This window comes from Vombatus ursinus, unplaced genomic scaffold (assembly GCF_900497805.2).
Source record: "Vombatus ursinus unplaced genomic scaffold, bare-nosed wombat genome assembly UNPS02014807.1, whole genome shotgun sequence".
Lineage (NCBI taxonomy): Eukaryota > Metazoa > Chordata > Mammalia > Diprotodontia > Vombatidae > Vombatus > Vombatus ursinus.
In genome coordinates this window covers 23,541,920-23,568,677 of record NW_020954585.1, presented here as the reverse complement: position 1 = coordinate 23,568,677, position 26,758 = coordinate 23,541,920, and the positions used below count along the sequence as shown (strand labels likewise).

General features: G+C 43.0%; 1 protein-coding gene and 1 pseudogene across 1 annotated transcript in view; one reads left to right on the top strand and one right to left on the bottom strand.

Annotated features, from left to right (window-relative positions):
- RAI1 (retinoic acid induced 1) overlaps positions 1-26,292 on the bottom strand; it is a 309,205-nt gene extending 282,913 nt beyond the window's left edge. Inside the window, exon 1 of the mRNA XM_027874447.1 lies at positions 26,145-26,292. The gene's annotated coding sequence lies outside the window, so the exon portion shown is untranslated. The remainder of the gene's footprint in view (positions 1-26,144) is intronic.
- Positions 26,244-26,758, top strand: part of LOC114052040 — a 90,610-nt pseudogene continuing 90,095 nt past the window's right edge.

The window sequence follows — 26,758 nt, the reverse complement described above, 5'->3', positions numbered from 1 at the left end:
CAACTATCGAGGTAAAAACTCCTTATTTGGCAAAGCTTCTGGGAAAACTGTAAAATAGTTTTACAGAAATTAGGTTCATACCAACATCTCAAACCACATAACAAATGAATATATTACTTAAGTATAAAACATCATATCAGAAAAAATATTAGAGGAAAAGAGAAGGAAATACCTTTCAATTATGGATGGGAGAAAATTCTTAGCTTCACAATGAATAGAGATGATCATTAAAAATAAAATGGACAATTTTGATTGTCCATAAAATTGAAAAGGTTTTGCACAAAAAAATGGGTTTGAATTATAAGGGCAACAGGAAACAGTTAACAGGAAAAATTCTTTAAAGCAAATTTCTCTGATATAGGTCTGATACTAGAGATAAATTGGGAATTGATATAAATAGATAAGAACAAAAGTCAATCTCTAATAGGTAAGAGGCCAAAGGATATCAACTAGTAATATGAATTGATATTTTTCAAGAGAAAAAATGCAAATGGCTAACAACCATATGGGAAAAAATCTTTCAAATCACTGAAAATGAGAGAAATGTGAATGAAAACAACTCTGAGACTTTCACATTCAGTGGATTAGCAAAAAATGACAAAAAAGGAAAATGGCAACTATCAGACAGGCTTTGGTGGCGCAGTGGACAGAGTGCTAGGCCTGGAGTCAGGAAGACCTGAGTTCAAATCTAGCCTCTGACTTACTAGCTGTGTGACCCTGGACAAGTCACTTAACCCTGTTTGCCTCAGTTTTCTCATCTGTAAAATGAACTGGAGAAGGAAATGGCAAACCACTTCAATATCTTTGCCAAGAAAAACCCTAAATGGGGTCGCAAAGAGTTGGACACAACTGAAAAACAACTAAATAGCAAAATGGGAGTACAGGTACTGTAGGGTAAATGAACCTGGTGAAACTGTGAAACTGGTGCATGAACTTGTGAAAGCTCATATTGAATGAACATAAATTGCATTCAGAGTAAAGGTTAAGAGAACCAGGTAACTAATTTATACTATGTCAGTCATGTTGTAAAGAGAAGAAATTCTGAAAGACTTAAGACCTCTGATTAATTTATTGACCAATCAGGCAAGCAGGGCAATGTTAGAATATATGTGTGTGAATGTGTGTATACTTAAAAATTAAACAAGCTGTATGAAATTGTTTTATGATTTCATATTTTATACTATCTTTTTTCTGGCCTTCTTTAAATATGGAAATGCTTGTGTTTCTTGATGTTTATCAAGTTAATAACAATAAAATAAGAATTACTTAAGATCTCTGATCAATTAAGAAAACAATCATGACTTTCACTGGTGTGGAGCATGGTTCCCACTTATTGGCAGAAAGAAGATGGACTAGAGGTGCATAATGAGACGTGTTCTCAGACATGGCCAAAGTGTTCATTTTTGTTGTTGTTGCTTGCCTATATTTATTTGTTACAAATAAAGGAGGTTATCTTTTAGAGGAGGAGAGGGGGAATTGGAAGGTGGTGATAGTGATGCAAAAAAAACCAAAACCAAGCAAAACAAAAGAACTATGAAACATCAAAAAACAAACAAACAAACAAGCAAAAAAACACCAAGAAAGCAGAAGGAATTTCAGAAGGGGGAACAAATAAGCAGGGTAGCTTTAATACCATCATGTAAAATTTAATAAACACTTAAGAAGAAACTGCAGTCCATGGTCTTGCACACAATCCTCATTTCTGTTTTTTAAATATATTGAAATTTTCATGTTAAGTTTCTAATATATATTTTGTATACATTTTTAAAAACAAGGTGTGCATAGAGACAGGAAGAGTTCAGTTCTGCCAAGCCTGGTTTGGGTCCTCCTTTTCCCAGGTAACCTTTTGCTTAGCCACTAAACTTTCTCTTGGTTTCTTCTTTATCTAAGGGCTTCCCTAGAGTTCTTTTTCTGTTGATACCATGGCTAAACTTGTCTGACATGGTACCCTACATTGTTAGTGTAACAACAAGCTGGCACTGGGTCCCACTAAAGGGTCCAAGCTTTGGCTCATGTGGATCAGGTTTGGTCCTGGAGAACCTGGCTCTAAAGAGATTAGTTAGGCTCTTTCTTGTTAGTTCTGGCTCTTTATGCCTCCAACTTGGACCCTGGGTTGGGGGGGAATCATTAAAAGCGTAGGTATGTCTCAGGTGTCGGGTCTCCCCAACAGGGATCAGAAAGTTACTCAACAGACAATGTAAATCATGTGTAGGGCAGCTATTTATTTTTTCCACACAAAAGAAATGCTTGGAACAAGAAGGACTCATGAGGGTACATTGACAAAGACTTAAAGTGTGGGCTCTAGGTGGCACAGTGAATAGAGCACCAGCCCTGGATTCAGGAGGATCTGAGTTCAGAAACCGACCTCAGACACATAACACTTACTAGCTGTGTGACCCTGGGCAAGTCACTTAACCCTATTGCCTAGCCAAAAATCAAATAAAAATAAAATAAAATACTTAAAGTATGTAGCCCATTCCTCTTATAATAGGAGGTTTATATTTAAAATACCAAAACATGAAACCTTTTGTGGAACTGCTCAACAGAACACCTTTACCTCAGCTCTGTACTACACAAAGAATTCTGCCAAGGTCCAAATTTTCTGGGCATCCAGGGAGGTAAATTTTTAGATTCATTCTCCCGGTATAATTGCAGAAAACTTGCTGCCAGTTAGCTCTAACTAAGGAGCCCAGGCACTCCTGAGCTCCTCAGTTAGCCACTATCCATATCTCAGGTGGCCAGGAAGCCAAGGAAAATGCTCGAGCTCCCCTAGACAGCATATGTATAAGCAGCCATCATACCTCCCAGGAAGAGAAGCTTTTCTTCCCCCTTTCCTTGGCACCCCTCTCTACTTCCCCTTCATGGGAAGTCTTGGAGAATTCCACACTACACATTCAGGAGAGGAAGATAAGAGCAAGAACAGAAGCTGACTCTCCCTTTAAACACTACTGAGTGGGCAGCTCTTCCCGGTTCAGTGGCCATATTCTTTGTAGCTTCCACCTCTCCCCTGCTGGTGTCATGAAGAACAAAGAGTCTCAAAGTTGAGAGCTTTCACAGAGCCGAACACACGTCCCTGAAAGTGACCATGAGAGCTCAGCTTAGCTCCATGGATACTCCACTTCTATTACACACTCCTCCATGTTAAATATGTGCTATATCCAGAGAATCAGCTGGGTGAATTTGATATATGTGTCCATATCTTCAATTCTAAAAAGTTATCTGAGGACTTGGGAAGTCTCAAACATTATTCTTTTCAGTACCTTCCCAATGCCTTACACTAAAGAGTTTCAACCAAGTCATGTGGCAGAGTACTCAGTGTCCTTTTAAATACCATGTAAAGAGTCCAGCAGTCCATTCTGCACAATCCTTAGAGAATCCCACGATTACCAGCCTTTGCAAGGGTCCAGGGTAACTATAACTAAAGGGGGTCTGAAGATGACAAGCTTCCCCAAAGTTCAACAAATAGCTGATATTTTACAAAGTGGATCATGGGTTATTGCCTAGCTAGTATTTATAAGGGCCTGTTCCAATCCCAAAACAAAAATTGACAAAATTGAAACAACTAGCAAAATTTTTAAAATAGAGAAAAGGAAAAGGAAAAATTACCTTCCTCTCTCATGAGGAAAGACTAGTCTCAAATGAACTCTTTAAAAGTGTGGAGCTCTCTCCTCAGGGATTAGGAACTTTGGGGTCAACTGGAAGTTTGCCCCCTCATTCTCAGGTGAGAAACCAAACTATTCAGGGTGAAAATTTCTCCCATGGGTCCCTGCAGCACCTAAGGCATAAATTTCCCTAGTGGATTCTCAGCCAAAGCATAGGTCAATCCAGCTAGAAGTCCAGGTAAAATCTTTCCAGGGCTCCGCTGCAATATCTATGATACCCCAAAAGGAAATCTGAACTCATCTGAGGATAGAACAGTCAGGCTTAGCTCATAAAGAAAAAAAAAACAAATTCAGATGAATCCTAAACATTCACAGGGCTCTGAAGAAGTGACTAAGTACTTGGGGTTGATTGGAATCAGCCCCTCAGATCCAAGATGAGGTCTCCAAGATGAGGTCTCCAAGATGAGGTGTCCAGGCCAAGGTTGCAGAGCAGAGCACCCTCTACAAGCTAACTCCTCTTCAGAGGCTGGGCTCCCCTACATTACATTACATGGACTGAACCCTGTCCATGTAATGCCAAAGCTAGGGTTTTAGTGGGAGAGTCTTAATGGGAGAGGGTGCCCTTGCCTCTCCTGGGCCCAACAGTTGTTTATCCTTAGGAAACTCATCCAGGATCCAAGGTGCTGATTTCAGTCATTCTCAAGTGCTTTATCCCTTTTTAAGATCTTCACAGGTGCTCAGGGCTCACTTGAATATGCTTTCTTTTTCAGCTAAGCTGGCTTGTCTTACCTTTGGGTGAGTTTGGGCCTCCATGTAGGGCAATCTATGCCCAGGTAGATTGCCCTACATGTTGGTAGGAATCACTGGAGAAAAATTAAATGACCTAAGAATTTCAGGGACCCCTCCACAGATTTCTGTTAGGGCCACCATTTGGACTACTTCGTGGGTTGACATGGGATCAACTGAAAGAAATGTGTGGGTTGCCCTATTTGCTGTGAGAACCCATAGAAGAAAATTTCCACCTAGGACAGTTTATTTTCTTTCTCTCTCTCTCTCTCTCTCCCTCTCTCTCTCTCTCTCTGTTTTTTTGTTTGGGCAATTGGGATTAAGTGACTTGCTCAGGGTCATACAGCTAGTAAGTGTCAAGCATTTGGTCTGAGGCCGGAGTTGAACTCAGGTCTTCCTGACTTCAGGGCCGGTGATCTATCCACTGTGCCACCTAGCTGCCCCCAACAGTTTATTTTCTCACCAGAAGAGGGGCAACTTTTAGTAAGCAAAGGTTCTTCTAATCTGTGCTGGTAGAACTCCATGTGATCTGGGAGTTCATTTGGGACCAGACTTTTACTCTGAAAAGGAAAGGTTGGTTTGCCTGTTTTTTAAAAATATTAATTTTACTTTTTTCTTCTAGTTGTTTGATTTGGGGCAGACCCCATAAGTACTAGGCAGGTGGTGACCTATTATAAGGTTTGTAAAATGTTAGTTGGTTGTTGAATGTGCATAATTTTGTATTTGGTTAGGTAATTGTAAGCTCCAGACCCATAAGCAATGGTAGGCCTGACCCATGTAAAAGACTGTTAATTGTGGGATTATCTATGAGCTATGCCAAATTGGGGGCAGCAAGGTGGTGCAATGGATAGAGCACCAGGCCTGTAGGCAGGAAGACTCATCTTCCTGAGTTCAAACCCATCCTCAGACACCTGTGACCCTGGGCAAGTCACTTAACCCTGTTTGTCTCAGCTTCCTCATCCGTAAAATGAGCTGGAGAAGGAAATCATAAACCATTCCAGCCTTTGCCAAGAAAAACCCTAAATGGGGTCACAAAGAGCTGGACATGACTAAAATAACTGAACAACAATGCCAAATGGACTTTTGCTTAGATACTATACATGGCATTTAGGAGACCATTAAAGAGTATTTCACGTGTGCTCCATGGAAATGTTTTATGGCAAGGCACTTGAAATAACAGTACTTTAGCCTCTTAGATTCCCAGAGAACTTTCTAGAACTGGGAATGTGCCAAATGTGCCAAACACCCCAGATAATTCAGTGAGGATACCAAATATTTAACTAGTGAGAGTATAATCAGGGGACCTTCCCCTGTTCTGGCTAGAGCAAATCCTAGTGTGTGGAGCCCATGTAGGGAGCCAGCCAACGAAGCATGCATGGAGCTGACCTGAATCTCCCCAGAACACTTCCAATGTCATATCTGGTTCACTGATGAAGAACTTGCCGTTTTGAATGATGAAATAATTCCCTTATTGGTCCCTTGGTTTCTTTTCTTTTCTATTCATTTTTGGAGGCAATCAGAGTTAAGTGATTTGCCCAGGGTCACACAGCTAGTAAGCGTCTGAGGTCAAATTTGAACTCAGGTCCTCCTGACTCCAGGGCAAGTGCTCTATCCACTGTACCACCTAGCTGCCATAGTCTTTTGGTTTCCTTGATTGGGGGATGGGGTGGGAAGATGAAGAAAGAGAAAGTCAAAGAGGATTAACTACTGAGCCTGGAAGAGCCCACTCAGTATACCTCAAAAGGAGTTGGTCTGCCTTCTGGCAATCTCTCCTAGCTGTGGAGTGTGTGGACTATGCAAGCCTCTCCTTAGACCTCCCCTAAGGAAGGGGGGGTGCTCCTTACCCTATATCTCCAGTAGCTATGAAGGCTTTTGAGCATGGCAATGAGCAGATGTATTGTTTAGGTCATCCTTAAAAACCTCAATTCTCTGGCTGCCTCTTCTGCTTTGTATTCTTTTCTCTGAGCACAGGTGACCAGACAGTGATCATGAGATAAGCTATTTTCAAGAGTGGCTACCTCTGGAGCGTGGGAGCTCCTGGGTTCTTCCATCAGAGTTGACTGATAACAGGAATTTTCTATAATTATGCCCTTTCAGAGAAGATGACCAGAGAAGAGCCCAAGCCATGTGTTCCCTGGCTTGCCAGAAGAAATGGACCTGGAGAGAGTTGCTCAGATAATGCAGAGCTGAGATGAAGGTGAAATGGCTGTCTGGTGGTTTAATGATTTAAGTATGAACCTCCTGGGAAAGTATAATAAGAGTTACGGGATACTGCTTCATGTTTTAAGTCTTTCCCAATGAGTGCTTATGAGTTTTTTATGTTTTCAGCATTTTTTGTACTTGGAACAAACAGCTCTCCTATACCTATATGCTGGATCCAGCTCTAGCTGATGGTTAAATTTTTAGTGTGAGCATTTATACTTTGGAACACATCAAATACTATAAATCAGGGTTTGATTTATTATTTTGTGAAAGTGATGGAGAAATGTTAATAATGCAGATTAAGCTTAAAAGTATGTCATGGGTACATTTTTTCTTTTGGAGAGCTAATATTTTTCAATACAATTAAACATTTACCTGCACATCACCGTCCATATCTTATGTACATTGTACATTGAATACCTTTCTCCTATGTTTTGGGGAGACCCTAGATTTGAGCCATACCCAAGGTTTACATGATTTTCCCCAGGACTCCGGGTAGAGGTATAAAGATACAAAGACAAGAAAGGACCCAACCCTCTCTTTAGTATCCACGTTCCCCTTTGATGTAGCCCCATCTGAATGAGCCCACAGTTGGCAGCCTTTAGTGGGAAAGGGTGCTCTAGATCCTCTGGGTCCAATGGATTATTGTTACGTTTACAAAGAAAATAGGATTGGAGAAAGTTGGGGGGGGTGTCCAAAACTAGCATTAGAGTAGGGAAGGGAATGGAATGTCATCCACAAGGGAAAGTCTGGGGCAGGAAGTGAGGAGATTAAGTTCAGGGAGGATATTTTTTCCTTCTCTTCACATTGAAAATGAGAGCCCAGCTCCTAGAACAAGGAAATGGCTTTAGGGGAGGAGATGTGGTGAATATGGCTACATCTTCTGCCTGCCTCTCAGGCCTGACTGCTTCTCATGGATGTCTTTCCACTCAGATACCTCAGAGATCCACTTGCAGTCTTTTTTGAGGGGGGGGGGGGCAGTGAAGTGGGTTGCAATGGTGCTTTAGGATGGGTAGAGGACGGTATCTTGATAGAAATCATGAGGTTGGCAGGCTGGTGCCTCATTCAGCCTCCAGAATTTAAGCCTTTTCCTTCCCTGAGGACATTTCAATAGCTCCTCTTCTCATTCTTTCACTCTCCCCACCCAGCTTAGCTGTCCACAGGAAGAGATCATCTGCTCCCTCACTATTCAGCTCCCTGAGCTACAGCACTACCTGAGGAAGGCTGACAAGCTCATCAGAGCTGGTTCCTTTCTTCGTGTTTATACATCTGACTTAAGTTTCACAACTGAGATCTCTTTCCCCCTTTCAGCTCGCCCTGATTTCCCTTCTGTTTAGAGTCCCAAATCCAGGCGTTGCAGCCTCGAGAAATGATCAATCCCAGAGACTTAGCTAAACCCCAAAGCTGCCCAGCAATACTCTAATCTGAGGGCAGTAGCCTGGTCGTTCCAGGACACTGTGAAAACAATTGAGGCCTTAAGAAATTAAGGGTCATGCCTGGTCAGTTAGGAAAAGGAGGAAAACTAGAAGCCAAGGGTCTTAGTTGCCTGCCTGACATCCTCTTTGGGGAGTGGTGAGTTCAGGGGAAGGAGGAGGTTTTCAATTGTCTGTCTCCTAGGAGTGACCCGCCCCCCCACTCCTGGGAGGGTGAGGGGGCAGACACCTCTGGCCTGAAGGCTCCCAGCCTGTCCACTTGGCACTCAACTGTGTCCTCTCCCATCCTTTTTCTCAGCTCCCTCAGCTTCATCCTAGTGGCCTGTCTGCCTTCCCCTCCCCCACATACATCCCTCACTTCCCTTCTAAGAATCCAATCTGTTACCTCACAAAGCCTTGTTTGTTTGCTTTCTCTGCCGTGCTCCCTCCGGATCCAATGTCTTTCTCTGCTACCTGATGGGCCCCAGCTTCCTCTCCAATGCTGTTTACTGTTCCTACATTGTCCCAGCCTAATATGCAGTCAGCCAGCTGTGGGGGTGAAGGGCTAGGGGGAGGGAGCAGAGAGGAAGGGAAGAATGGAGGGAACAGGCATGAAGAAGGCAGTAATTCCAAGACGACAGATTTTCCCAAAGCATTCCTCAATACCAGTCTCTGATGTTCCTTAAGGGGCTCACTGCAGCCCTTGTAGTAGCAAAGACAACAGGGCTGACAATGACATTCGCTGCCGAGTGCCTGACATTGAACTCAGCCAGTCAGAACACACGGTGTCTGGCTGGTAGAATTAAGTGCTGTCAGCACCAGGGAGAAAGATGGGGGAGGGGGTTGAGAATTAGGGAAGGGGGGATGAAGCAGAAGCAGCCCCAGCAGTAACAGCAAGCTAGCCAGCTCCCTCCCCTTCCCTCCTTTTGTGCAAAAATGTGGTGGGGGTTTTTTTGTTTGTCAATCAAGCAGATTGTTTTTTCCTTCCCAGCAATCAGATTGTTGCTGCTGGTATAAGATAAGGGACTGAAATGGGGCCATGTGGTAGGGGTTTGAATTTAGAACCCTGAAATTAGAGGGCAGGCATCAAAGGGGGCAAAGGAAAATGTCTGAATTCATTACCCTCACCCACCTTGGACTATTCCAGGATACTACCTCCCAGCTTCCTGCTCTCACTATATATTTGATCTTTCTGCCTCAGGACTCAGAAAGCTCAGGATGACTCCCTCTCCTCTGCTGGCAGGAGCTGGCTGTCCATTAAGTAGAAGCTTCCAGGGCAGAGGAGGTAGGATTTCCACCCTCTCACATCTACCAGTCTCTTGTCTGCTTTCCTAAGTAACAAATACATGCTCACCTCTCATGTCTAACCATGTGAAGGCTGAGGGTGGTGGTGGAAGGGGGTGATGGGGGAGTGGGGGAAGAGTATCAGTGGTGAAGCTGGAGAAAAGACCACTTTGCAAGGGTACCATCCAAGGGAAGAAGTACAACAACCATTTGCAAATCAAACTTTTCCTGGGCTAGATCAAAACTGGTTGGCAGTCAATCTGGGCTAAAACTAGAATTTACATAATTAAAAAAAAAATAATTACAAGGCACAGGATTCCATGCCTTATTCTCTACCTGGAGGACTCACTGATCCCTTTTCTCCATGCAAACAAGGAAACAAACAAACAAAAAGCTACCAAAGACAAAACCTCTCATATTATTATCCTTATAGATAAGATGGAGAACTGTGAATTGGATGACAGTATAGTTGAGTGGATCAAGAATTGGTTGAAAGTCCAGACTCATCAATCAGCAGGGAATGAAGTATTCCAAGGATCTGTCCTTGGTCCTGTGCTAGTCAATACATATATATATATATATATATTTTTAAATCAGTGATTGGAATGAGGACTGAGATGGCATGCTTATCAAATTTGCAGGTGATTCAGAGTTGGAAAGGATGAATCATAGAGTCAGATCCGAAAGGAACTCAATAGGCACAAACAATGGGCTGAATCTAATAAGATGGAATTTAGGAATACAGATTTAGAGCTGAAAGGGGTCTCAGAGGTCATCTACTCCAACTCCTTCATTTTATAGATGAGAAAGCTGAAGAGAAAGGAAGGAAGGAAGGAAAGAAATAGGCTCTTATTAAGCACCTTCAGGCTCTGGACTAAGTGCTTTATAAATATTATCTCATTTGGTCCTCACAACAACTCTGGGAGGTAGGTACTATTATTACCCTCATTTTACAGAAGAAGAAATTGAGGCATAGAGGTCATATAATTTGCCCAGGGACACACAGCTACTAAATATCTGAGGCTGGCTTTGAATTCAGGTCTTCCTGATTCTAGACTCCAGCCACTCTGACACCTATCTGTCTCAGGTTAAGTGTCTGGCCCAAGGTCACACATATATAGGAAGTGACAAAGCTGGGAATCTAAGACACTACCCTGCAGTCTTCTGACTCCAAATCCATTTTTCCCCACTTCACAACACTACAATGCCTCCTCAAGAAATTTGATGGGAATAAAGTCCTGCACTTGGGTTAAAAAAATTAACTGCAAAAGTACAAGGTGGGGAAAAAGCTTGGGTAGACAGCAGTTCATGCAAGAAAATAAAATAAAAAACAAAGACTTGGGGATTTTAGTCAGTCAATAAACATTTATTAAGTGCCTACTAAGTGGCAAGCACTGTGCTTAACACTAGGGATACAAATATTAGTTCATAGGATAAGATCAATTAAAAAACAGACAACAGTATGGTGCGGCAGTCACAAAGTGAATGGGATTTTGAGGGGACCAGATTTCCGCTTTCATGGGCATAAGGAACTCTCAAGGATGGAATGTCATCTACCAATGCAGATTTGACACCTGATTTGCATCTTAGAGAATTAGATAGTCTTAGAGAATTACCTGGGGCACTGAGAGAGGTTAAGTGATACTGCCAGTATGTGTCAAAAAAGGAACTTGAACCCCATTCTTTCTGACTTTAAGGTCAGCTATCCATCCAATGCACCAGCCATTCTTAAAGTATGGTCTGAGGTCCTTTTCAGGGGTCCATGAGGTCAACCCTCTTTTCATATTTTTTTTATTTCTAATTCAGTAAATATCAACGGGTAAAATCCACAAAAATAAAAGCTCTTTATTTAGGGTCCTCAATAATTTTTAAGAGAGTAAAGGGACCCTGAGACCAAAAAGTTTGAGCACTGATGCTCTTTACCACCCTGCTTTTCCATGTGATCCCAGGCAGCATTAACTGTGCCCAGAATGAGAGGTGATAATGCTCCTGCCTCACTCTGCCTTAGTCAGACCAGATCTAAAGTATTGGGTTTAGTCCTGAGTGCTACATTTTAGGAAGACATGACAAGCTGGAACTCCTCCAGAAGAGGATGACCAAGATAATGAAGAAACGGGAGACTATTGTGTATGATGTTTGAAAGCAGGAACTGGAGCTGTTTAACCTGGAGAAGAGAAGACTCGGGGGTGAGATGGGGGGAGACAGACAAAATAGCTGTCTTCAGTATTTGAAGGGCTGTCTTGTGGAAGATGGATTAGATCTATTCTGTTCTGCCCCAGAGGCAGAACTAGGAACAGTGGGTAAAAGTTGCAGGAAGTCATTTTTCATGCTTGATGTAAAGAAGTCTCACTAAGAAGTAGAGCAGTCCAAACATGGAATGGGTTGTCTTAGGAAGTAGTTGGATATTCATCCCTGGAGGATAGTTCCTTATTGATATATTATAGAGGTACAGGTTGGAGTGATGGCATCTGGGGACCCTTCCATCTCTGAGATTCTAAGACACTACCCTGCAAACTATGGCCTTCATGGAACTCTTTGGAGGTATAGAAATTCACATAGAAAGACAAAGTTTTCTTAAATCTTAGTTTTCCCTGGGAATCCAAAGTGACTATTTCTTTTTGCCTCCAACTATGGGCCTCCTTGGTTTGGGTGGATGCTAACTGTAGGAAGCTGAGGCTGAGAGCTCCTTAATTGAGCTAGATGAAGACACTGGGTAGAGGTCATCACTAAAGTGACTGCCTCAGAGCCCTGTTTGTTTTGTTTAATTAGCCTGTGTTCAGGGGTAGGGGGCAGGCATCACCCCTGGAGAAACAAAGCCAGCATGGGGCTAGTCCTGTTCATATTGCACTCATAAGCCTTAGCTCAGAGCTTAGGCTTCAAGAGTGAGGTTCACTCAATTAATTTTGCTTTGGCAAAAATTCCATTTTTATTGCTATTTCGTCCCTTCAGTATAGATTTTTTCTGTGCTCATCTCAAAGAGATAATAAACTGATTCATCTCTTGACCCCTCCTTTTATGGGAAAAAAATGCTTTCCCTCTTCCTAGGCCCTACCTTTCTCCTTCCTGCTTATTTATGCAGGTCAAGAACCAAAGGGAATAGAGTTGGACTCCTGTCTAGGGGTAAGGATCATGCTTGACATTCTCATCAATGCTGTGGCAGCCACAGTGGTTGTATCAAATGAACTCCTCTTTCCTTTTGAAATCCAAGGTGCAAGACTAAAGACCACAAGACCCAGTATGCTATGCAGTCCAACCTTCTTCACTTTGGACTAGAACATAGCACATTGGGAACTTCTTGTAGTTTCCTAGAAGTGACCAACAGAATTTCATTAATTCTTTTTTTGCTTGCCCTTTCTCTGGAAGCCTCTTTCTACAATCATATACATAAGATTATTAGAATCCCAGTTACTATAATAAAATCATTTTTATCATAGCAATGATGGTTTATATTATAGGCTAAATATTAATATAATATATAATATCATAATCAATACTTAATGAAGAAATAAAATGTGTATGATAAATTATATTATAAACACTTGGTATTTACAAAGCATATTTATACATTACCTCATTTGATCCTCACAACAAAGCCAATGAGGTTAGTGCAAATATTATCACCATTTTACAGAAAAGGAAAATGAGATCCAGGAAAATGAGTGACTTCTCTTCCACACACTGAACTGGTCACTGAACTAGGCCTAGAACCCAGGTCTTCTGACTCCTAAGTCCAATGTCCTTTCTATTTTACCATATTTCTTGCATGACCAGGCAAGGGTGAGTTTCCAAAATGGCAAATCCTGGATGCATTAGTAGTCATTATTTCCAAGGCTACATTATTTTAATCTCTCTTATGTCCCCTTACTCTCTAGTTCATAGGATCCCCAGTCAGGTAAGGGTCTATTCAAGCCCTTACTCCCATACCTTTGTGCCTTTTATTCTATATATCCTTTCATGCCATTGGTGACTTTAACCCAACCTCCCACTTCCTAACTGCCGAGAATCTTGTCATCCCAATCACAAAACAGTTTCCTGCAGGAATCCTCCCTTGATTCAGTGACCATTCAGAAAAGGACAGAATCTTTGAGAAGGAAGAGACCATCTAGTCAGACTTCCTATCTCATGCTGGAATGACTTCTATGACATCTCTGACATGTGCTCATCGAACTTCTGCTTGAACATTTCCAGTGATGGAGAATTCATTATTTCAAAGGGCAACTCATTCAACTGTTGGACAGCTCTAATTTTTAGAAAGTACTTTATCTTGAGGGAAAAAATTGCCTCCCTTTGACGTCCATTCATTAGTCCTGGTCCTATTCCTTCGGAGCTACACAGAACATCTACTCCCTCATCAAATGGCCCCTAAACATACCCTTTAAATACAGCATTACAAGCCCCCTTCCCAAGTCTTCCCTTCTTTAGACTAAGTATCCCTGGTTCTTGCAGTGGTCTGTCACTATCCTAGTTGTCCTCTTTTGTAATTCAAATATACACACATTTATTAAGCACCTACTGTGTTCCAGGTATTGTACTAGGCACTGGAGATACAAAGACAAAGCAAAAAAGAATCTGCATTTAAAGAACTTAGATTCTGAGGGTGGAGGGGAATGTGGGAGGATATGATACAGAGAATTAAGTACAAGATAATTTGAGAGAAAGAAGAATCAGAGGGATCAGAAAAGGCTTCCTATAGGAGGTCAAGGATGCTAAGAAGTCTTGGAGGTGGAGATGAACAGGCAGGGAGTGCATTCCAAGTATGGAACAGAACCCTAGCAAATGTATAAATGAATAGGAAACAGGAGGGCTGGTTCAGAGAAAAGTAGACAAGTTTTTTTGGGACAAAGTATATGAAAGGGAATAATATGAAATATCTGGAAAGGTAGGCTAAAGGTAGACTAAAAATAACTTTATTTATTTTGATAGTAATAATGCCTTTCTAACTTTCTTTAAAGATTTAGTTACCTCTTTAGAACCATTGCTACCTATGGGGAAGCCATGTTAAAAAATACATATGTTGTTTATTTTTTTTTCTCAATTACATATAAACAAAAAACTTTTAACATTCATTTTTTAAAAATTTTGGGTTCCAAATTTTCTCCCTTCCTCCCCCACCCAGAGAAGGCAAACAATTGGATACAGATTATACATGTGTAGTCATGCAAAACTTTTCCACATTAGTCATGTTACAAAAGAAAACACGGATCCAAGAATAAAAAAAGTTAAAAAAAAAAGGTACGCTTCAATCTGCATTTTTTATCATAAGTCCTTCAGATCATTATACTGCTGAGAATAATTAAGTCATGCACAGTTGATCACTGTACGATATTGTTGTTACTATGCACAATGTTCTCCTGGTTCTGCTCATTTTACTTTGCATCAGTTCATGTAAGTCTGTGAAGAACTTTAAATAATAGAGGAATTTGTATTTCATCCTAGAAGCAATAGGAGCCACCAATGATTCTTGAATAGGAAAGTAAGGGGCAGCTAGGTGGCTCGATGGATAGAGCATCGGCCCTGAAGTCAGGAGGACCTGAGTTCAAATCCAGCCTCAGACCAAACACTTGACACGTACTAGCTGTGTGACCTTGGGCAAGTCACTTAACCCTAACTGACTTAAAAAAAAAATGAATAGGAAAGTGAAATAGAATGATTAGACCTGTTCTTTAGGAAGATCATTTTGGTATTAAGATGGATAATGGATTAGAGACTGAAGAGATCGGAAGCATGGAGACCAATTAGAAAGTTCTTGTTCAAACGAGGTATTGAGCACCTCAACTAGGGCTCAAGCTTGTCTATATCTCGTCTATAATGTGGTACAGACAAAAGACAACATACTATTCTGATCATTACAGAAAGCAGTAGGACTCTAGCCTCTCTTATTTCAGATGCTTTACTTCTATTAATGAAGCCCAAGTTTATATTAGCTTTTTATCAGCCAATGTTAATTCATATTGAGCTTGTAGTCAACTCAAATTCTGAGGCCTTTTTCATTAGAACTGCTGTTAATTTAGGTTTCACCTATCCTGTACTTGCATAATGTAGCTGATTTTTAAAAATCAAAGTGTATGACTTTAAATGTATTCCTATTAATTTCATACTGTTAGTTTCAGTCTATCAGTCTTGCCTGTTGAGATCTTACTGAATCCTGATTCTGCCATCCAATCCACTACCTATTCCTATAAATTTGTGGAATCCTTTATCTAAGTCTTTCTTACCCCCAGGAATAACTGCCCAACAGCCACTTCTATCCTCCCTGAAATAATAAAACATATTGAAAGGTACTATAGGTACAATGCAGAATTTAGGGTACCACTTCAGAAATCAAGGGACCTCTAAACCTACTCACAACTGGAGCTGAGGCAACTCAAACCACTGTAACCTAGGTCCTGTTTGACATCATCTAGACCTAATTGAGAATTTCCTTCCCCAAAACAGGGGAAGGTGAGAGGGAATGACTGAATCTTATTCTCATAGGATTTGACTTAAGGAGGGAATAACATACACATTCAATTGGGTATAGAAATCTGTCTTACCGTACAGGAAAATAGGGGGGGAAGGGGACAAGAGAGGAAGGAGATGATAAAGAGGAGGGCAGATTGGGAAAGGGGGTAATCAGAAGCAAATGCTTCTGAGGAGGGACAGGGTCAAAGAAAGAATAGAATAAATGGGGGGGCGGGATAGGATTAAGGGACATAGAGTTAGTTTTTGACAGCATGTCTACTATGGAAGTGTTTTGCATAACTGCACATGTATAACCTATATTGAGTTGCTTGCCTTTTCAATGAAGGTGGGTGGGGAGGGAGGAAGGGAGAAAATTTGGAACCCGAAGTTTTAAAAACACATGTTTTAAAAAAAAGTTTTCACATGCAACTGGGAAATAAGAAATACAGGAAATGGGGTACAAAAATCTATCCTGCCCTACAGGAAAATAGAAGGGGAAGGGGGTAAGAGAAAGGGGGGAGAGATAGAAGGGAAGGCAGACTAGGGGAAGGGGTATTCAGAATGCATGCCATCTTGGAGTGGGGGGAGGGGTGAGATGGGGTGAAAATTTGGAACTCAAAATCTTGTAGAAGTAAATGTTGAACACTAAAAATAAATAAATTTATTTAAAAAAAACAAAAAGAAAAGAAAAGAAAAGCACAAAAATAAAATAAAATAAAATCATAAAAAAATAAAGAAATAGAATTTCCTTCCCCAGAGAACATCTTCTAATCTAAGAATTCTCAAGGGCCCCCCCTTTGAATGGTTTTCTATTGGAAAAATATCACTTCTCCATCCCAGCAAATAGGGTAAGTTGGTTTAACCATAGCCAGGGAAACATTTCACGGGGTGTCCTACCTCAGGCACAAGGTTCCTATAAAGTCACCTCTCTGTGAAGCTTTCCTTAACCTAGCCCACACTGAACTCCCTTCCCTGAACTCTGGTGACACTTAGAATCTATGTCACACAATTCTGCTCATAATTATATATTGCCATGTACAGTTCTCTAATTGCTTCATATGTGTTACTCATGTCAGGTTGTATTTTCCTCAAGGAAAGTTGCTATGTCTCCTCCTATTGTGTCTCTCTCCATCCCCCAGCCCTGCCCTTCCACTCACAGTACAGAATGTGGTATTTAGTAAGGATCCAATAAATAGGTGTGTATTGACTAGTGGAAGACAAGGAGTTGAGATTCACTCAAACACTTTTGCCCTTTAAAATCTAGTTTTTAAGAACCAATGTCTCAGTGAGCAAACCAAATCTACTCCCTTTGATTCCATTAAGTCTCCTACTACCATGCAACACAACTGAGATTCTCCACCAATGAACTTTTCCCTCAGGAACTATCAGCTAATCGACAAAATCAATCAATGAATAATTAATCAACCCTTGCCTTCCACTAGATGCTGTAGGAAATACAAAGAAGTATGGATGATATAAACCTGTCCAAAACAGAATACATTCATTCAAGCAACTACTATAAATAAGACAGTGGGGGAGCCCCAATAATAATTATGACATGGACCAGTGCCTACCTTCATTGAGATTATAATCTAAGGTGGGAGAGAGAAGTAAAGGGGAAAAAAACCACATATACCTTACTCATCCAAACAGAATATAAACTCCTTGAGGGCAGGGACTACTTTTTAATTTGTCTTTGTATTTACCCTTAGTACTTGGCACACTGCTTTGAACATAGTAGGCACTTAATAAAATAATAATTAGATTGTTTGATTGGTCTGACCTGTTGAGACTTAGCAAAATTAAAACTCGAAAAGGGGAAAAGGAAAAGAGGAAATTTAAAGGGGAACTCCTTTTAGATGAAGAAGAAACAATCCATACATTAAAAAGGTTTCTAGGCTTAAATAGCTTAGTTGAATATGAAGAGGCTAGCAAGACAATGAGTTTACCTAAAGGGCCACAAAATTAATTAATTTCATCTGTAGACATTCTCCTGAATAAGACCCCAAAAAGAGTATGGGAAGTGTTATCAAGGCTGATGAGCTTAAATATGGAGTCCATTACTGAGGGAACATGCTCTGAACCAGGAAGCATTATTGAACAGGAGAATCTATACTTCTCCCCACTCCTGCCTGGACGTGAAACACCTCACAGCTGAGATTCTAAGGAAAAAAGGAGATGTTTCTGCTAACCCTAGGCTAAGGGTCATTGTCCTCGATGAAAAAGCACAACAGCATTCCATCTGAAAAGAACATAGTCCCACCTAACAGAGCCAGTAGTGAAAGACTGTAGCTTCCCATCAAAGAACAAGCTCAGGGAGTCCTGTGGATTGACCTGGCCAGCAGAGATGGAACACCCTAAGAAGAGCTCAACAGCTGAGTGATCTGCTTGTCACAGACCATCCAGCAGCAGCAGTAGCTGCCCCAAAATAGAGCAACCTACTGGGCCCATTCTGGCAGCAGCCAACCTATTGATTGGCAAAGTAGGCAAGCAACCTATTTGATCCTGCCCTATAGTCTACCTAAGACACAATTCCCTGTCAGAAATCAGCCCATTGTCTGGTAATGTACAAGTCTTGAACAACGGCATAACTTATCACCAATACCACCCTCTGCAGCAAACATTATGAAGATTCTCCAGAGAAAGAAAGTACATCAAGACTCTGCAGTTCTGGAGTTGTGAGTTGCTGTGGCCACATGTGTTCCTTACGTGCATACCTCACTACCACGATAAGTTTGTATCCACTCCTCAACTCATGGACTCAATGTGCATTTGCGGAAGAGTGTTCCTTTTTTGGGAGGGGAATACTTTGTAAGTACCCCTTTTGTTATAGCATTTGAGTAAATATCTTTGCTAAAGAATTGAGTCTACTGGCTGATTGTTAAACAGAAACACACTAGTGGGGGCTTATAAGCTATTTGAAGAGTCACCCTCAGGGTTACCCCTAGCACTCTAGAAATACTAGTGATAACCTCTCTGGGGACCCAAACTGCCAGTGCCAGTGTGAATTAGGGAGTGCTAAATATGCAGCAAATATATAACAACAATATTATAGAACAGAATAGACTAAAAGTACAAAAGAGGCATAAAATTCTATACAAGGTTGAAGGAAGAAAAGATCATTTTCTCCTGGGGGGATCAATGAAAACTAAAGAGAAGAGGGATGATTTGAGCTAGGTTTTAAAAACCGGGAAGGATTTCAAAGCTCACCTTTCTTCCCAAACCAACTTCTCCTCCTGATTTGTTTCTGTCACCACCATTTTGCCAGTCACTCAAGCTCAGACTACAAAGTCATCTTTTACTCTTCTCTTCTTCTATTTCCAACTACTTTTTACAAATCATATCACTCATCTGTTCAAAACCTCCTAATGATTTGTCTACTAAATACAATTCAAACTTATTAGTCTAGTATTCAAGGCCTCCACAGTCTGTTCCTAGCTTATCATTCCAGCCTTAACTCTCATTACTTCCTTATGTATTCACCACTCTAGCAAAGCTGGATATGCTCTCTAAACACAATCGTATTGCTCTTTTGCCTCCATACCTTTGCTTGTGCTATTCCTTCTATTTAGAATATTTCCCCCCATTTATCTTCAAAATTCTACCCACACTTGCAAAGCCCACAGCAAATGATAATTTCTTCTTCAAGTCTTTCCTGATCTCACCAACTAGATGTGGTCTGTTTCAGTCTAACAGACCTCTATAGAATTTTGCATCTCTTATGACTCACACAATATTTTTGAATTTTATTATATTCATTTGTATACTTGCTTGATTCCTACCAGACTATAAGCTCTTTAATGGCAGGAACTGTATTGAATTCATTTTTATATTGCTCAAAGTACCTAGTAGATTGCTTGGCATACGTTTATTAAATATTTAACTAAATTGAGTAAGATAATAGTCCTTGTCTTCAAGAAACTTATAGACTAGTTGGGCAGGTAGAAGATGCAGTGTATATAGAGTGCTGGGTCTGGAGTCAAGAAGATGACAGTTCAAATATAGTTGTGTGGTTAATAGGTTACTGGACAAGTTACTTAACTTCTCTTTGCCTCAGTTTCCTCAACTATAAAGTGGGGATAATAATAGCACTTACTTTGCAGGGTAGTTGTGAGGATCAGATGAGATATTTAAAAAGTGCTTAGCACAGTGCCTGGCACAGAGCAAGCAATATATAAATGCTTATTCCCTCATCTTCCCCTCAGGGAGAGAAAATATTATGGGAAAGTAACTAAGGCAGTATCTGATGCATGAAAAATGAGTGGGTCAAAAATAAAAGAGTACTGTAAGAATTTGGAGGGGTTCCCTGTGGGTTTGTCAGGGAAGGCTTCGTGATGAAGAGGAGACTACATTTGGGGCCTGGATGATAGTGAGGGTTCAGTTAAGTAGAAAGATGAGTGAAAGTCATTCTAGATGAAAAAAAAAACTGCAAGCAAAAGCACAATATTGGGAATATTCAAGGCATGTCTGGGAGTCGTGATAAAAATCAATTTGACTGACATGGATGGCTCCTGTAGAGGATAAATGGATGATCAAGTTGGAAAGGTAGGTTGGGGACAGACTATGGAGGGCATAAATGCCTGATGGAGGAGTCCAATGATCTTCCTGACTCTCCCCCAATGACAATATCTCTCCGGCAATCTCCTTTCTTCCCTCCTCCCTTCAAATCTCTTCCCCAGAGCCAACTGTTTTAGAGACAAGCTATACCTGGGGACTAGCCAAAATTAGGCAGCAATGAAATTGTATGTAAGCCTCATCTACTGCTTTAAAGGGTACCAGAAGAGACAATGGACTAGCCTAGGAGTAAGAGGCCTGGGTCCTGAATCTTCCCTCGACCCTGCCATTCACTCAAACTACTGTCCTATTTTCAAAATGCCGTCCCCTTTTCAAAAAGTATTCTGCCCTTACTGCCTTTGCTTCCTCATCACCCACTTACTCTCCAATTCCTTGACATCAAGCCTCTGTCCCACTACTCTGCAGATATTGCTCCCTCCAAAGTCATCGGTGCTCTCCAAACTGTCATATCCAATATCTTAGTCTTAGCCCTCACACTCCTTGACCTTTGTGTAGTTTTGACACAGCTGACCACTCCTCCTCTTAAAACTTTCTTTTCATTTGGTTTCTATGATACTGTATTCTCCAGGTCTTCTTTCTACTGCTACTCCTTTTGTCTCCCTGTCCTTGCCCTGCCCTCTAAATTTGGGAATTCTCCAGTATTCCTTGAATCTTTAAATCAGGTACTTTTATGTCAATTGTAAAGGCTTCCCCTAGGTGGTATGTATGCTGGGGACATAAAGGCAATTGTTTACTGGTGAGGTACATAGGTATGAGATCCTCTGGGCTCCCCTCTGCCTAAATTGTACTTTCCCACTTTTCCAAATATCCAATTCTTACCTGGCCTTTAAGGTCCAGCTTCAATGCTTCAATTCAATTCAGAATACCACTTCCCCACAAGCCAGAGTTGATTTATCCATCCTCCAAACTCTGTCCTTCTCTTACTGTACCATAATTATTTGCATATGTCTTATCACCTCTATGAAGCTATAAGCTGCTAGAGGGTAGGGACTTGCTTTATGCTTTGTATTTCCCAAAGCACCTAGCATAGTACTTTGTATGTCATAAATGCCCAATAAAATTCTGATGAATGACTGTATGAGTCTCTCATTGACTCCACGTAACCTTAATTTTCCCTTCTCTAGTCCTCAATCTTCTCTGTCCAATAGGGGCACTGGTTTCTGCTGCTTACTTGGTGCATAGAATATTATGCAGATGAACCTTAAGGACTCTTCAGGGAATGGAGCTAAATATGTAAAGTACTAATTTCCCCCTGGAAATACTGCTCGGTCTCCTTGCTTCTCCTGATCTACCAGGTTGCCTAATTTATACCTATAAATCCATCAGGCAAGAAGAATCTGTGGCTGTGGCTATATTCGATAAGAACAGGAGAACATTTCTCTGTGTGTGTGTGTGTGTGTGTGTGTGTGTGTGACTGTGTGTGGTAATATTCAATTGGTCAACAAGCATTTATTAAACACTTACAATCTGCTAGGAGCTGGGCATATAAATTCAAAAGTGAGACAGTCTGCTGTCCTCAAAGGGCTTACATTCTACTGAGGGGAGAGAGGAAGGTAGAGAGGAATGTAACATGTTCAGAGATAAGTAAATATAGGAGAGATTCAAAATAAAACAAGGTGGTTTTAGAGGAAGCACTACTAATAGAGGAAAAGCTGCTTGAAGGAGGGATGCCTGAGTTAAGCCTCCAAGGGAGCTAGGAGATGAAGAGATGGAGGTGAGAAAGGATAGTGTTTCTGGTATGAAGGCTAGACTGTAAAAAGGCATGGGGAAATGGAAGAGCAAGCTGGGCAATTTAAATGGAGTGGGTAGTATGAAAGAGAGTTATATGCAAAGAGCCTGAAGAGGTAGGCTGGAACCCAGTTGTGAAAGGCTTTAAATGCCAAATAGAGGAGTTTGCATTTTAACTTCAACTCAACGGGGAGCTATAAAAGCTTCTTGAGGCAGGGAATGACACACTCCAGATTAGCTATGGTTAAGTCCAGAGAAATAATCACCTGAGGCCTGGCCTTACCTCACCTATCCAACCAAATCTCCCACTGCTATTCCTACAAGGTCTTCTTTCCTTTGTTTCTGTAAGACCAATATCTCTTCTGTTGAAGGCCAACTTGGAATGTCCTTGAGCTACTATCTAATAGATATCTATTCCTTGAGCTTTCCAACTCCTCCATGAAAATCCTTTCCACTTGACCATAAACTCTTCCTTCCTTGAACTCCTGTAGAACTGAGTCTTCACCCCACAATTTAATTTAGCCCCCAGCATAGCACACCACAGTGGAATGTTGGGTATAACGTCAGAAGGCCTTGAGTTCAAAGCCCAGATCAGCCATTTACCAAGAGGGAGGGTAGTCACTCTACCTGTCTAGAACTAAGTTTCTTCATCTGTAATATGGGGGGATGGGAAAGTAGGGCTAGCTAGATGACTTCTAAGGACCTATGAGATGATGATAAATTTATCTCTAATTGTTCTGTTTCCTGTGTGTGTCTTGTCTTCTTAACCAGATTCTAAGTTTCTTGAGGACAGGAACTTAATTACATACTTCTCTTGTATCATTCCCAGTGCCTAGTACAATAATAAAAAGTAAGTACTTTTTTAATGAACATTGAATCATTGGGGAGTAAACTATAGGATTCTCCATTGAAATTCTACTCCCTTGTTTCACTTGTGGCATAGAGGTGGTTCTAGGTTCTAGAAGGTTCTGCAAACTCTGGCAGGTTCCTTCAAGTTGGAAAGGCTTTGATTAAAGGCCTAGTGGTAGACTGTGTCCATTGTCTGAAAGACCAGCCCAAGTTCAGAGAGACTCCTCACCAAAAACAACCCATCTAATTGTTCCCTGAAGCACAGAAGTCGTTATAATCTTCACTAGTTTAGGATGTACCCACATTGATGGGTATTCAATGAAAATTGGCATTCTGAGTAAAAATGAAGGAGTAAAAGAAAAAAAAAAGGCGAGTCGGAGCAAATACAACCAAGTCTTTACTGGCATCATAATTATTTCACAATCATGGATATTTTGAAATTCTGAAGTGGCATCACAGAGTTGGACCAGAGATTATCTGGCATACCCCCTTCCACTTATATCCTACCCCCATTTACAAAGGAGTAAATTGAGGTACAATAGAGAAGTGACTTTGGTTGGAGACTACATGGTTACTAGAACCCATCTCCCCACTTTCACTTTAGTGTCTTTTCCCCTACCTTGTAAAATCTTTTATCTCCTGAATGCCCCATGTTCCAGCTCCCAGGACCTGCAGGCTAATCTGACTTTAATTTCTAAGTCAGTCCTTTCCTGTGGCAAGAGAAATTATGCTGGTATCAAATGCCCCATCCTCTTACATCCTGTGGGTGCTGCAGGTGACTGCATTTCCAGACTGTCAGTCAAGCAGTAATCATGTCTATTCCCAGAAACTGCCTAGTGAGTTCATCATGATGGGCCTTTTCTGCCCCTGCTCCTCGAAGGTTGTCCCACCCATTCCACCCAGAAAAGCTCATCGCAATCATCCTGCCATCCTCCCTCCAAAGGCAGTAAGAAGAGGAGGTTACTCTGGGACTGCACTTGTTTGCAGAGAAACTTGCAAACCTTAATGAAAACAAAGGAGCAAGGGGAGTAAAAAGAGGCAGCAAACACAAACGGTACAGGGTCCTAAATATTTCCCCCCTTGAAAAGAATAATACACCAAATTATTTTAAAACCTAATTCTATGACGTCAGAGAGGTCCCAGTAGCTCACTAGCAGCAATGAAAATGTATTGCAAACAGATGTATAGCCTTTGAGATTTCTACACAGGGCTGGTAGAAAATAAGAAGAAAAAAAAAAGACAAGGGGAACGTTGTGTATCCTGTATAGGGTATTTAAAAAATCAGGCGCTGTAAAGGGTTCCTTCAGATGCTGTTTGAGGGGGTGGGTGTGAAGGGTCGGTTTCTGTGGCCAGGGATGTGAATTCCAAGGGGTGTGTGTGTGTGTGTGTGTGTGTGTGTGTGTGTGTGTGTGTGTGTTTGACATATGCCTTTGGCTTTAAGGGCTCCTGGCAGTGGAGGTCAGGGGTTAGAGGAAAATCTAATAAGACCCAGGAAAACGCTTGCTGTAAGCTGGAAATCCCTCCCACCCTCCCACTCTGGACCTGTCAGTCACGGGATAGGCCTTTCTGCAGCCCAGCTCACGAACCGCCTGAACAGCTCCCTATCTTTTCTGCCGAGGGTGTCTTATCTCCATTACGAGACTCGAAGAGCCCTGAGGGCAAGAGGCCCTACGTCTTATTCATCTCCCACAGCCAACCAAGCGCCTCGCACCGACAGCAGGCTCTGCATGAATATTTTATTGATTTTTACCGTAGAAAATAAATGGGAAAGCTCAGATCTCCATGCTTTCCTTCCTCCTGTCCCACCTCGCCCCCGCCCCAACCACCTCTGCTTCCCGAGGCTTCCAACATCGCCTTCTCTCCTGCCCCTGCGGCCCCGGTGAGAGACGCTGCATGGACGCTCCGGATTGGCGGCGCCCCTGGCCCGGGCCAGGCCCGGGCAGCTTGGAGCCAGGGCCTCTCCCCGGCCGGCTGTAAATCCACGGCGGGTTGTGGATCCCTGGCCTAGGCTATTTCAGGTCCGTTTCACGTCTGTTTCCACGCTCTCCCTTCCTTCCCTAAAGCACAAACCAAGGCTCAGGACGGGGCTGGGGGAGGGGGTCTCCCTAAGAAGGGCCGTCGGAATCGCCCGAGGCCGGGCCCTGCAGGCGACGGGGCAGGCTTCGCGCCCCGCCGGGCCCGGCCCGGCCCATGCCCGGAGCGGCGGCGGCGCCTCCACGCGCTCCAGGGCTCAGGCTTCGAAGGAGTCGGCAAAGGCTTCTCGAGCCGAGTTCCTTTCCCGCCCCGTGACGTCTGAGGCCCCCGGAACTCGAGCTGGAGCTCGCCCGCCGGCCCGCGCGCAGCCTAGCACTCCAGGGGCCCCCGACCCCTGGCTCCAAAGGCTGGAGAGGCCCGCGGCTGGGGGAGGGGCAGGAGGGGGAAGGGACGACTAGCCCCGAGGTGAAGAGCCCCGGCATCTTAGGCCAGTGCGGAGGACACTTCCTGCAAGCCTGGAGCCTGCGCACTACGCGTCGGCCCAGCCGCCCGCTCCCTCCACCCCCTCCCTCCTCCGCCAGCCTCGTTCTCAGTCTACAATCGAATGGGAGATGGAGGGAAAGCGCTTGTCAGTCCCTGGGTTCTTTAGTGCGCGACAATCTGTGATCTGTGATCTGCTAACCTGAGGACGGGTTTGCAGCCCAGCCACCCACCTCCCACCAGCTTACCTATGGCTCCCTCCCCCTACAGAAGCCTCCCGAATTTTCTCTCCCCCTCCTCGCAATGCATTTACAGCAGAGACACCGCGCTTACTCCCCAACTACCTTACACACACACACACACACATACACACACACACCCACTGCATCCCACTAATCACATCTCCCAACCTTCCACACACACACCCACTGTGCTGATAGCCTCTTGATGAAAAACACATACACACACCTCCTTCCACAACACACCCATCCACACTCCTCCCACAACAGCACACCCACTCCGGGGTCCCCAAGACACAACACACAACACGCACGCCCACACCACACTCGCTCCCCCCGCCTTCAACGGTACATACCCACCCCACTCCTGCTCAGGGCAGCACAGACACACCACACAGCCCCTAGCACACGCACCAGTGCTCCCCACTTCCCGCGCGCGCACACATACAAGCACAATCACTCCTACGCACCCCCCCGCGCGCACACACACGCACACCCCACCAGCAGCTGGCATTCACCTAGCCCGAGCCCCCAGCCCCCTTTTCTACGGGTCTGATCGCGGCGCTCCTTACCTCTCTCTGCGCGTCTCTCTCTGTGTCTCTTTCTCTCCCGGGCTCGTCCTACTGCACCGAGGAGGCACAAAGCCCGGCTGGGCAGGGGTGGGTGTTCCGATGGAAACGGCCCGTCCGTCCCCCATCCATTTAAGAAACGTCAACAGTTCTACCCCCGCCCCCCCCCCCCCCCCCCCCCCCCCCCTTCCCCCCTTTCAGCAGGATTTCCCCCGTTCAAAAAAAAAAAAAAAAAAAGCAACCAACAACTGTGGCCGCCGAGACCACCTCTCAATCCACTCCCACTGGGGTCACTCAGGAACTCCGAGGGTGGAGAGGGGCGGGGTCGCAGTCAGACTGACAGGTTGAGGACTGTGCCCTGGTCACCCTTCAGCAAAGCCCCTGTTCTGGGGGTGCGGTGAGTGGAAACGAGACACCACTTTACCCAGGGAGACAGAGAGAAAGAGAGAAAGAGGGCGAGAGAGGAATGGGGGAGGGGAAGAGAGGGAGGGAGGAGGGAGGGAGAGGGAGGGAGGAAGAAGGCAGAGGGGGGAGGGAGAGGGAGGGGGAAAGGGAGGGGGTGAGAGATGTGAGAGAGAGAGAGAGAGAGAGAGAGAGAGAGAGAGAGAGAGAGAGAG